Consider the following 12,857-nt stretch of genomic DNA (forward strand, 5'->3'; position numbering starts at 1 on the left):
AATTATTAAACCCACATCAACATATAACAAATTTTTTTATAGAATTGTAGCGGAATAATCATATGGATTTGCAACACCTATTTTCAAGGATTACATTGATTGATTTTCAATTTCAAGGACCATACAGATGGTGTCGGTCAATTTCAAGGACCATCTTGATGGTTTGGGTCAATTTCAGGGATCATTTGTGATAAAAACCCGTAAATCTTGTGGGGCCCATTTATGTGCCACATCAGCACTTAACGGAATTTTTAACAGAATTGTGACGGAATGATCACATTAATTTATAACATCTATTTTTAGAGACTACATTGATTAATTTTTAATTTCAAAAATTATTTTGATAGTGATGATCAATTTCAAAGACCATTTGTGATAAAAATCTTAACATTAAAGTAAAACATCACACCCGAATTGTAAAGTTTGCAACACTTCAACGTTCAACGAGGTGAGTTGCATGATCAACCAAGGAAGATACAAGCCATACATGAGTCTTGATGCTTGTATAATTTTGGAATCTTGTAAGTGACATTATTACTCACATCAGAACAAACCTTTCAAGGAGTCAAAAGTCCACAAAACAACAAGAGCAGATAGGGAAAAACTATAATTAACATTTTTTCTTCTTCTTACATAATCGTCTTACATTATATATATTATCTTCGTTTGAATTTTTAATCTGATAATTAAAAATTACAAATGGTAGATAGAACGAGAAAAAGAATCAGTTCAAAAATTATTGAAGGCGCTGTATTGGACAAAAAACATTATGCTATAAGCATATTTTACTAAACAATTATAAGAGACAGATAGAAAGATGGCTAGTAACTCATAGCGAGAAGAGAAAGATGTATAATTGTAAGGTGTGTGGTATTCCACCCCATTGTGCCTTTATTTATAGTAGTAAGGAAGATAAATTCCTTACCCCAATATGATTACAACTCTAATCTTATAATATCTAAAGTCTAAGATATTGTAGAATCCAATGAGGATATCTCTAGATATGGTAAGATTTACACAATCACATTCATAATCTAATATGACTGCAACACTTCCCCTTAGGTGTGTAAATACTCAAGTAAAGGGCGCATCAGGTCTTCAGCGATGAAGTACGTTCAGTTGATGAAGTCGTTGGCACAATGAGCAAATGCGAGTTTCAAATCAACGAAAGAATGCATAAAAGGTAAAACTCACAAAACCTCGCTATGGTAAAACCCAAGGTGGGATAAAAACTCATAGACTAAGGAGACAAGTGAGAAGTTGCATTAAGTCAAAACTAAATGTCTTCTAGGCGCAATACTAGTAGAAAAAACACTTTGCGCGACGTAAGTACCTTCGTCGCTCAAAGTCAAAAATCGTTGCTTGAAAAATAGCGCAACGAAACCTTTGTTGCATGTTAACCGTCATGCCAAGGCAGTGACAGTAGGGTTTGCGCGACGAAGAAGAAACATATGTCGCACAAAGAGGCTTAGTGCGACGCACATATCTACGTCGCGCAAAGACGCAAAGACAGCTTTGTGCGATGTAGGACCTGCGTCGCGAAAAGCCAGTCTTCGTCGCGCAAACCCTTTTTTTTTTTGGCAAAAATATTTTTTATTTAATTTTTACTAAATATTGTAATTAAATTCTAAACAATAATTAATAAACCAAGAAAAAGTATTTAATTATAAAATATATAAAAATGTACATACAAGATGTCCGAATAAAAAGAAAAAACAACAAGAAGTAATCTTCTAAAGTAAACAACAAAACGATAAGATACACAAAGAAATATCAAACTATTTAGAGACCTCCAACAAACAAGGACATTGTCACTTGAAGACTTCACATTTTTTGAACACCTCCAAACAAAGGACCTTGAGAGCGAACTACTGCCCCTAATGCTTGAGCCTTAGCAATTATTGCTTCTTTCTCTATCTGCATGGACATAAGCATACGGATCAAGAAAAAAAATTTGTACTTGTATAGGTAGAACTCTTGAAAAATTATATTAAGGGGGGGTTCTTTGAGAAAAGATAAACATGTGATAGATTATGAACATGCTAAATAGCCATGGATTCAATTCTACCAGCCCCAAATACCAGAGAACATATATTACTATAGGTTTCCCGGTATGTATAGACTGCACGAAAACAAATGCAAGGCTTGAAATTTCATAATGAGACATTAAACAGTAGTATTGTAAGCAATAAGAAAGAAAAAAAGCACATCCAAGCAATTTTCATGCTTAATATTTGTTTAGTAGAAAGTCTCTCATTGTAGAATCTTTAAAGCAAGTTAATCATATAATTACCGTACTGCAGGGATGAAGTTATGTTGGTGACAGGCTACTATCAACAGTTATACCTTACGAAGAGAGTGGCTGGTATGACAGACAAATGTGGGTAAAGCCACCTGATGTTAGCACCCTTCACCTTATCTTTTCTCAGTTAAGAAGGATCAAGGATGAAGTCCCTCTGGAAATGTCAACCTTCAAAGTTTAATCCACATATCTTATTCAAGTATTCAACTGAAGAAGGCTACTTAGAATAATCAAGATATGATGAAATTCAAAGAAATTAACTGATCACATAATCCTCAACGTTCAATGATATTAACTGATCACATAAGCCTTAACGTTGATGCATATATTGCTCTAAATCAAAACCTTGAAAATTTGATTATTCTTCAAGGATGAAGTCCCTTTGGAAATGTCAACCTTCAAAGTTTAATCCACATATCTTATTCAAGTATTCAACTGAAGAAGGCTACTTAGAATAATCAAGATATGATGAAATTCAAAGAAATTAACTAATCACATAAGCCTCAACGTTCAAAGATATTAACTGATCACATAAGCCTTAACGTTCAATGGCATTAATTGATCACATAAGCCTTAACGTTAATGCATATATTGCCTCTAAATCAAAACCTCAAAAATTTGATTATGATATGGAAACTGTATCCTGTGGCATATCACTAGAGCTTAATACTCGAACAAAGTTTCTGAGAGTCGGACTATGTCCTCTGTGTGGTGTATATGTGCATATGTATGTCAAATATTAATTGAGAATGGTCATTGGAGACAGTGCAAATTTGAAGATATCTAAAATTGGTCATTAGGCAACAAAACTACATAACTCTTGACCTTTAACTAGTTAAAACCAGCAATTGAAAGCCCTAAATTTTTTTTCTGTTCTAATATTAATAATTGAGATGCAAAATCGTAGAAAATTTATGCTAAAACATTATTTCTTATCCATGTTGTATCAAAGAGGTTAACAGAACCTTATTTGAAGGATTCACTTAACCGATAGCTTAAATTAAGACAGCAAAGAAGACAACCTGAAAGCAACAACCTATACTGGAAGATAAAATCAATGAACCAACACACCACCACCAGATCTTGTAGCTTCGTCAATATAATCGATGCACTCATCAAAGTCCTGTAGATGAATAGAAAATGATAAGTCCTCATAATGGGGTTATTTAAATGAGTGTATTATGCACTTACACATGGATGGAAATTGATGTATAAGCACCAATGCATTTATCTGGGGTTGAAAATTAAAACTAGATTGATCAGGCAGACACGAGAAGGCGCAAAGACTAGTTTATCCGCAAATCTAGACAAGCAATGGATGAATCTAGAGGTAAGCAGTCAGCCACAAGGTATTCCTAAGTTCTAAGAACCAAACATAGAAACCACACAGGCAAAACATCGTTGAACAAAACGAAAGTTGACCTAAAAAAATTCTAACTACGATAAATGGGTATATCAATGTTAAATTAAAGTCTGATTCGGCTGTACGTCAGATAAGCTTATAAAACTGGTCATAAAGGAGCATAAGATACTGCAAGATAACAGCACAATAGGTCATTGCTATTTCAACTACATATGCTTTTTTTTCTCTCATAAATTACAATTCTAGGCTTGGCTATGGGTCTAAGCCTTCACTAAAAATTCTAGATATATGCTAATGTTTCATAATTTACCAATTTGGAAAGAGATCCAAGGGTAGCACATGAATGGAGATTAAAACACATATGCATATATGATAAGACATCCAATCCCTACAGAAGACAGATCAATACAAAACATATTTGACTATTTGACATGACTATCATCAAACTCTTCTTACGATACTGTAAAGCATCTAGCTTCAGCAACAATCATCTTTTCATAAACTTTATATAAAAAAGAAAAACCATGTACTATTCTTATAAGCATGAATGCATCAGAGTTCTTAAACCTACAAGGTTTTTTAACTTAATCAGATTGAACTTCTTAACCATAAAGTGAAACCTATAGTGTTTAGTAACTGCCATTTTGAAATGGAAGTAAGATGATCCAAAATGGATTAATCTCAAAGGTAAGAGATCATGGAGATAAGGAAAAATGGAAAGTGATTGATGCGAGAATTATACGCGCACAAATTAAACCCTCTTTTTATCAAATTGTAGTAAGTATGTAAGTAGGGATCGTTCTGGACCGGGGATTAGGAGGGATTGTTAATCACTTGGATTTGACTCAAAAACGTAAAAACACAATATAAAACACTAAACTAGACTCAAAGAATGCAAAACTAAACTTTAAAACACTAAGACAAACCAAAAGACTCAAAACAAGTTTAAAAGACTCAAAACTGCCTAAAAACACTAACTAGGCAGTTTCTGACCTTAAACCCAATTTTGGACAAATTTAAGATTATGGCTTGATTCAAAACACTTTAAAACATAAAGTAAACAGATTCTAAGCAATTTGACATTTAAAGTAAAGGGGGATTTAGGTTTTGACGAAATTAAACTAAATGAACAAATTGTAATTAAAGCAGAATGTAAATATGAATATGATGAAAGTATGGATGAATGATAGCTAAGGGGTTCATCTCCACACATGTTATACTTGCATAATAAAATGATTTCCAATTGCATTTCAATAAACCATGAATTCTCAACACCTCAAGTTAACCGTGATGCACTAATTAACCTTCAAATCTTCCTAACGTTATTGAATTGGATGATTGCATACGACAACCCAAAACATTCCCCACAAGTTCCCTACATGATTGCATAATAGAGATACAAGCAAGAATCATTACGCTCTATGAAAATTATAAGTGTTGACGAGACATTCGTTACTATGATTGCATGAAACTTATGCCAAGAATTCGTTTAACGCGATTGTTTATAAGCAACCTCCACTACTTGTGAATATAAGTTCGTAACTATTAGGTGAAACTCACTTATATTCTAGCGTCATATTCATGCATGAAAATTAAGCGTGCACTCTCAATAAACATACATAAATAAGTTATCAATCAAACAGTTAAACAAATTGAATCCACAACTTATGAAACGCAATTAGAAGTAATCAAATCAAAATGCAAGCATAAACATATATTTCGAATCCCCCCCTAGCCAAGGGGAGTTTTAGTTCCTCATACGTACAAAACAAAGAGAATTGAAATTAAACATTGAATTCAAAGGAAAAGAAACACCTAAACATTCCAACAACTCAAACTTGAATTGTATGAACGTTTAGGCCCGCTTCTCTTCCTCTTTGTTGTAGCACAAGGTCTAAGGTGAGTTTTGGGGATTATGGATGATGTAGAATGGAGTGGGGTGGTAGGATAGGAAGGCACAGCCAAGGATTGGTTTGATGGTTGAATTTCTGCAATGTATGGAATGGTGGAATAAGGCACGGCCAAGGCTTGTGTGGATGTGTGTTTGAATGAATGAATTTCTGAATATGGAAGAGTGAGTGAGAATGAATGAATTGTGGCTGCAATGGATGCTTATTTATAGGTGAAGAAGAGGGAACATGACAGCTAGGAACTTGGTGGAAAGCTGGAAATGCATGTGGAGTGGCTGCAAGGTGTGAATGATTATGAATGCATGTGCAATGTTTTGGGAGAAAATGGGAGTGCATGTGGCTGCAATGGATTAAAGGGTGAATGCATGTGCAATGATGAAGTGGGATGGCAGAAATTGTAAGGGGAATGCATGTGGAAATGCTGCTAGGTTGGAAATGAAATGCACGGCTGATTAGAATCTAGGGTGAATGTGCACGGCAATGTGTTAGAAATGGGCTGGAATGTGTGGTGGATGAATGAGATTGCATGTGGCTTTATGGTTGAATGATTAAAGGGTGCATGTGGGTGAATGTGTGGCTGATTTGTGGTGCAATGATGAAGGAATAATCTGGAAATGCAAGGTGAAATGAAGTGGAATGACAATGGCATGTGGAATGGCTGGAAAGTGGAATGGGATGCACGGCAATGATGGTGATTTTCTGGAATGATGGCAGGTTGTGTATGTGAGTGATTAGGGTGAATGTGGAGTGGCTTGTGCAGCTAGGTTATGATGATGAATGCATGTGGATTAGGTTGGAAATGCATGTGGAGTGGCTGATTAGAATCTAGGGTGCATGTGCACGGCAATGTGTTAGAATGGATGTGTGGTTGCATGTGATGAAGTGGTGATGAATGTGAATGTGGTTGAATGATTAAGTGGCTGAATTAAAGAATGGGATGCATGTGAATTAGGTTGGAAAGTGGTGGAAATGGAATGTTATGCACGGCTAGGATGGGTTGAGTGATTGAGTGTGCATGTGGCTGATTTATGAAGGGAATGCATGTGGATTAAAGTGGAATGACAGCTAGGTTATGATGATAAATGCATGTGCAAAGTTGAATGGGATGCACGGCTAGGTTGTTGTTGGTGTGTTATGCATGGCATGATTGGGATTAGGAAAGGTTTAAATGTCCTAAAACTAAAGGGAACAAGGTTCCAACACTTTGGTCTTTAATTAGGTCTTCAATTTCGTCCAACACTTTGGCTCCAAGCATAAGCTATCCATCCTTAGCCCAAAAGTGCTCCAAAAGTCTCCAAAATGCATCTTTTTGCTCCTTTAGCCCTTTGGACCTACAAACACACAAAAATAGCTTAAAGTACTAAAATTACTAAGTACTAGCAACATAAATGCAAGAAAACAAGCAAACTAAGGCGCATAAATATGCTCCTATCAGTGATGAAACTATGTTACCTAAAACAGAAAGAGGATGACTCAATTGTTTCTCTTCCCTCTTCTTCCGCTATAGCACCGCTAATTTCTTACTTTAATGATACTCAAGCACCAACTCATTAAGCTAAATTACCAGAATATAATAATCCGCATTTGGGCATTTTTCTTTAAGCCATACAGTACAAAAATTATGCTAAAAGTACAAAACAATGAACTACCAAGTAAATTAGAAAGCAAAAAACCCACATCCGAAAGTACCCAGAAGCTAAAATGGGAGAAAGAATGAGAAGGGGTATTTATATGTACTTGTCATTATTGCAATCAATTTTTTGAGCAGCAATAGTAGTAATAGCAGCAGCAACTCAACCATCACCGCCCAAATTCCAGACCCTCTTTGCCTTCTCTCTTTACACACAAACTCTCTGTCTTGGGTGGAGAATTAAATCGAAAAACCCATCTGCCAAATTAAAGGAGGAGAGAGTAAGGAATTGACGCTTTGGATTCGAGAACTTATATACGAAGAAAACTTTGAATGATAGAGAGATAAACCAAAAAATCAAACATGAGAATCAAATGGCTTACCAACTGGGTAGGTTTTTAATTTCATATGCAGTTATATGAGTAATCAATATCTGAGTTGTGCATTCAATTGCTCACCTCCACTCACATTCTTGTCCAACCTTTTTATGCAATTGAACATCAGCGCCGCTAACGACGCAAATATGCCTGCAAAAAAAAAATCCCAATTTGCATACACAAATAGAAAACCCTAGAAATCTAAAACAATGTAGAAACATAATTTGGGGTTCGGGTTGGACCTTGAAATATCCAAGAACGATGTGAACTGGCCGAAAACAATTCCCTTTGCAAACCCATCCTTTTCAACCATGGATTTGATTTCTTCCCTCTACAACACAATTAATTGCACAATCATTAAATTAAATATGCAAATGATGAGATTGAATGTGTGACCCTGAAGAGGACATCGAAATTGACAGCGGCGCGAGCTTAGCCAAGATGGAGGCATGTGAAATTTTTTGGATGAAGGCAGAAATAGAGAGAAATCGAGAGATAATGTTGGGAATGAGAGACAAGGAGTTTGAGAGAGTGATTGAAGACTGAGAAAGAGAGAGGAGGCTCAAGGCTCAGGGCTCAAGCTGCTGCGCGAGATGTGAGACACCGAGTGAGAGAAAGGGAAGAGAGACCAAATTTTTACACTCCCATTTTGTCCAAATTTGTCCAAATTTGGGAATTTTTTTTTTTTAAAAAAAAAGCGCCTAATTTTACAAAACTACCCTCACTATTTTAACACATTGCATGACACATGTATACATTATGACGTCAAGCAAAGTGGTTTTGCCCAACGACCCCATCTAGGTGTCGTTCAAGTTATATTAAAAAAAATTATTATAAAATTCTACAAAACTAATTTCAACGATCCAACCGTCAAACTTGTTTGTATATGCTTCAAGATCGCATATGCCAAAAATAAAAAAATAAAAAAAACATTCAGCGCTCAAGTAACAGGACAAAATATTTCAATGGTTATAAATGAAAAATCACGATTTAATGGTTATTTTAACTCCAATTTTGATGATTTTTTACAGTTACACTCCTTGACCCTATGTGAATACAATGAATGAACTCAATCGTCAATTTAAAATATTTACACTAGTGGATACCACAAAATCTTATGTTATACTTAATGAAAGTATAAATATACTCTTAAGTGTTAGTTAATCTATCATTTTGATGGGAAACACATTGTATGAAACTAGTTTGAACGATCCAACCATCAAACTTGTTTGTATATGCTTCAAGATCGCATACACCAAAAATCGTAAAAAACAAACATGCAGAGATCAAGTAATGGGATAAAACTTTTCGACGGTTATAAACGAAAAAGCACGATTTAACGATAGTTTTAACTCTGATTTTGATGATTTTTTACAGCTACACTCATTGATCCTATATGAATACAATGAACTAATTCGATCGTCAATTTAAAACATTTACACAAGTGGATACCAGAAAATCTTATGTTATACTTAATGAAAGTATAAATAAACTCCAAGTGTTAGTAAATATATCATTTTTAATGAGATACGCATTTTACAAAACTAGTTTCAACGATCCAACCGTCAGACTTGTTTGTATATGCTTTGAGATCGCATATGCCAAAAATCACAAAAAACAAACATTCAGATATTAAGTAACGGGACAAACCTTTTCTACGGTTGTAAACGAAAAATCACGATTTAACGGTTATTTTAACTCCGATTTTGATGATTTTTTACAGCTACACTTCTTAACCCTATATGAATACATTGAACTAATTCGATCATCAATTTCAAATATTTACACAAGTGGATACCACAAAAGTAAAAGGCAATGCAAGAACCCCAAAAGAAAAGCAAAAGGTTAGGGAGTTTTAACTAAAAGCCCGCGGTACTGTTTACTTTAACAAAAAACCACATTTTTACACTCAAAAGTCAAACCTGATACTATTCACTTCACCCTTTATTTTGTCCTTATCCTTAAAACTCAAAGTTTTGAAGCCCTTTTCATTAGTTTTCCTTAAAAAAATAAAAAATAAAAAATAAACTTTGTGCGACGATGACTGACGTAGCGCAAAACTATTTTGCGCGACAAAGGTTTACATTCGTCGCGCAAAGTTTTTATTTTTTTCCCCTTTGCTTATGAACTAATTCGATCATCGATTTAAAATATTTACACAAGTGGATACCACAAAATCTTATGTTATACTTAATGAAAGTATAAATAAACTCCAAGTGTTAGTGAATCTATTGTTTTGATGAGATACGCATTGTACAAAGCTAGTTTCAACGATTCGACCGTCAGACTTGTTTGTATATACTTTAAGATCGCATAAGCCAAAAATCACAAAAAAACAAACATGCAGAGATCAAGTAATGAGACAAAACTTTTCGATGGTTATAAACGAACAAAAATGATTTAACGGTAGTTTTAACTCCAATTTTGATGATTTTTTTACAACTATAGTCCTGGATCCTATATGAATACAATGAACTAATTTGATCGACAATTTAAAATATTTACACAAGTGGATACCACAAAATCTTATGTTATACTTAATGAAAGTATAAATAAACTCTGAGTGTTAGTGAATCTATTGTTTTGATGGGATACGCATTGTACAAAACTAGTTTCAACGATCCGACCACCAAGCTTGTTTGTATATGCTTCGAGATCGCATACGCCAAAAATCGCAAAAAACAAACATTCAGATATCAAGTAAAGGGACAAACTTTTTTGACGGATATAAACGAAAAATCACGATTTAACGGTTATTTTTACTCCGATTTTGATGATTTTTTTGCAGCTACACTCCTTAACCCTATATGAATACAATGAACTAATTCGATTGTCAATTTAAAACATTTACACAAGTGGATACTACATAAGAAAAAGGCAATGCAAGAACCCCAAAAGAAAAGCAAAAGGAAAAAAAAAACACTTTGCACAACGTAGATGCACCTGCGTCGCGCAAAGCTAGTAAAACATTCTTGGTTTGGCGCCACAATCTTGCGCGACGCCCAAAACGTTGCACAAACGGGATTTGCGGAACGACACTTTGTGCGATGCTAGTATTCGTCGCACAAAGTGTCGTTGCATAGATCATGTTTGCACGACGTTTTGTGTTTTGCGTCGCACAAAGCGTCACGCAAACATACTTTGCGTGACGAAATTTGTTGCGTTGCGCAAGTTGCCATCGCGCAAACATATTTTTGTACTAGTGCAAGTACAATAGCTCATAAGGGTATGATCAGCTTAGGATGGGTGCCTCATCAAAACCTAGTTAGGTAGCAAAAACCCAGCAGGAAAAATGCTTCTAATCGTAAGGGAAATAATACATTAAGATCAAGTAAGTATACTTCTGGATACTCCCCTTGAGTTTGACAAAACTTCCAAATGAGAACTACAAGCATTACATATGAATAGTTAGGCATGCCAATTCCTCAAACAAGCTTCTGGAAAGTTAATTTCAGCAGTGACGTCGTGTAGAGATTGGCAAGGTTGTATGAGATCAGCTTGCATGACTTTAATCTCATGATGCTTTGCTGATGTGATGTCGACGCAATATGTCTTGGCGTTGACTTTGTTGATGCATCATGTCTTGGTTGGTTGGACACATACAACATAGTCTTCATGTATCATTGTTAGGACCCAACAATAGATGAAAATAGGAAGTACTTTGAATATGCTTAACAAGAGCTCTCAACCATGTTTCACATGTCGCGTAGTAAAGTGCAGTGAGTCTTGGAACGATTTGAAGATTTCGCAACTAAGGTCATATCGTGGACCTCCAAGATATTACGGCATCCTTAACGGTAAAGACATAACCATTTGGGGACGTGTTTGCAGGTTTGATAAGTAACCAACATTAGCATAACAAACAATGCAAGCATCATTCCGAGGATCAAGGGGGTCGGATCTACTCGGGATGCATTGGGATTAGCCCAAGTCTGTAGTACCTTCATTGCAGTGAAAAAATGTCTTTAATACTAATTCAGGGGTTGCGTGTAGGCGCAGTGCTACATGTTTACCAATAGATCAACAGGGAAGATGTCTTTTCTAACGCAATGGGTTAAGTACAACAAAGCGTAAAGTTGAACTCAGATATGGAACTTTGGATTCCATAATCTCTTCAAGGGTCTCATTTTCATATAGTGTTAGAATATCGTAGGTATACTCAAAGGTAACACCTTTGGGGTGTAGTTCAACTGGTAGACCAAAGTACCATCAAAACAACGCTTTAACTTTAGGTTAAGGCATAAACGAGTTTTCCCAAGATCCTTCATCTCAAATTTCGTCTTCAGGTGTAAGGTAGTTTTCTCAAGCTCTTCAAGAGTCTTAAAAAGATGTAAACTGTAACTATAACAATTCAAAATAAGAGTTCATAGTTTAACACGCAAGGGCATAATTCATATCCCTAACTAATCAAATAATCACTTAGAAGGGTATACCACATTCGTCGGATGGCTTCAATCCGTAAAGTGAAAGCCTCAAACGAGTTGAGAGGGTGTTTTGTGGTTTGGAACTATTTGAACCAATCCATGTATTTGGGAACTTACAACTAAATCTCAATATCTATATCGCCATAGAGAAACATTAACCATATCTGCAATGCTGCAATTAATCACAGGGCGTTTGAGAGAAACCTTGCACCATAAGGCGTGCATCATATTGCATTATTTCATTCATCTCATTACACTTCATTTCCCACTTGTAACACAACAAAGCTACCTTGGGTAGTGTAAGAACGATAGGTCCAAACAAACTTTGGTAAGGAATTAAACCTGGATTGTAATCCAATTAGTTCTACTTTGTTACTAATCAATGGAACGCAGTTTGATATCATCGCTTTTCATTTGTGTCAGTATATACCATATAAGTGAAAACAATCATCAATGATAATTTATTCCAATTCCATTATCTTATCTAAACTAGTATACTGGACCAAGAACTTCAAGTCTCAAGAGTAATCCAGTTTAATCTTATAAGATGGAAATGGTTGAGACAGTGAACAAGTATGGATTCATTGTGTGTCGTGTTTTTCCTCTTCTAGGGAAGTGAATCATATGAACTGAGTGATCTGTCGTGCTTCAGGTTGAGACAGATTGATTGGATATCCGTTGAAGTACCGGGTCATCCAATATAGGAGGCCAAACCATCATTCAGAGGCAGCACATCTTTCGAGGATGTTGACTCGACGTCCGTTATGGATGTCTATCCTTACATGCATGTTTACAACTACTATATTATCTCGTCACTTTAGCTAAATTGGAGGAATACGTCTGGAGCAACA

General features: G+C 35.4%; 1 long non-coding RNA gene across 4 annotated transcripts; it reads right to left on the reverse strand.

Annotated features, from left to right (window-relative positions):
• Positions 1–1,642: 1,642 nt before the first annotated feature.
• Positions 1,643–8,213, reverse strand: LOC137726056 (uncharacterized). Of its 4 annotated transcripts, XR_011067585.2 has the most exons (6): positions 7,825–8,213; positions 7,664–7,732; positions 7,313–7,463; positions 3,325–3,425; positions 2,347–2,698; positions 1,643–1,917 (listed from the first exon to the last, which is right to left on the reverse strand). It is a non-coding gene; the product is annotated as an uncharacterized LOC137726056 (long non-coding RNA). The 4 variants fall into 4 exon arrangements; XR_011067584.2 differs by having other exon boundaries at positions 2,347–3,425; XR_011067586.2 differs by having other exon boundaries at positions 2,347–3,425; positions 7,589–7,732.
• Positions 8,214–12,857: the final 4,644 nt, after the last annotated feature.

Source organism: Pyrus communis, chromosome 5 (genome assembly GCF_041283825.1).
Source record: "Pyrus communis isolate YQ-2024b chromosome 5, ASM4128382v1, whole genome shotgun sequence".
In the NCBI taxonomy this organism is placed as follows: Eukaryota; Viridiplantae; Streptophyta; class Magnoliopsida; order Rosales; family Rosaceae; genus Pyrus; species Pyrus communis.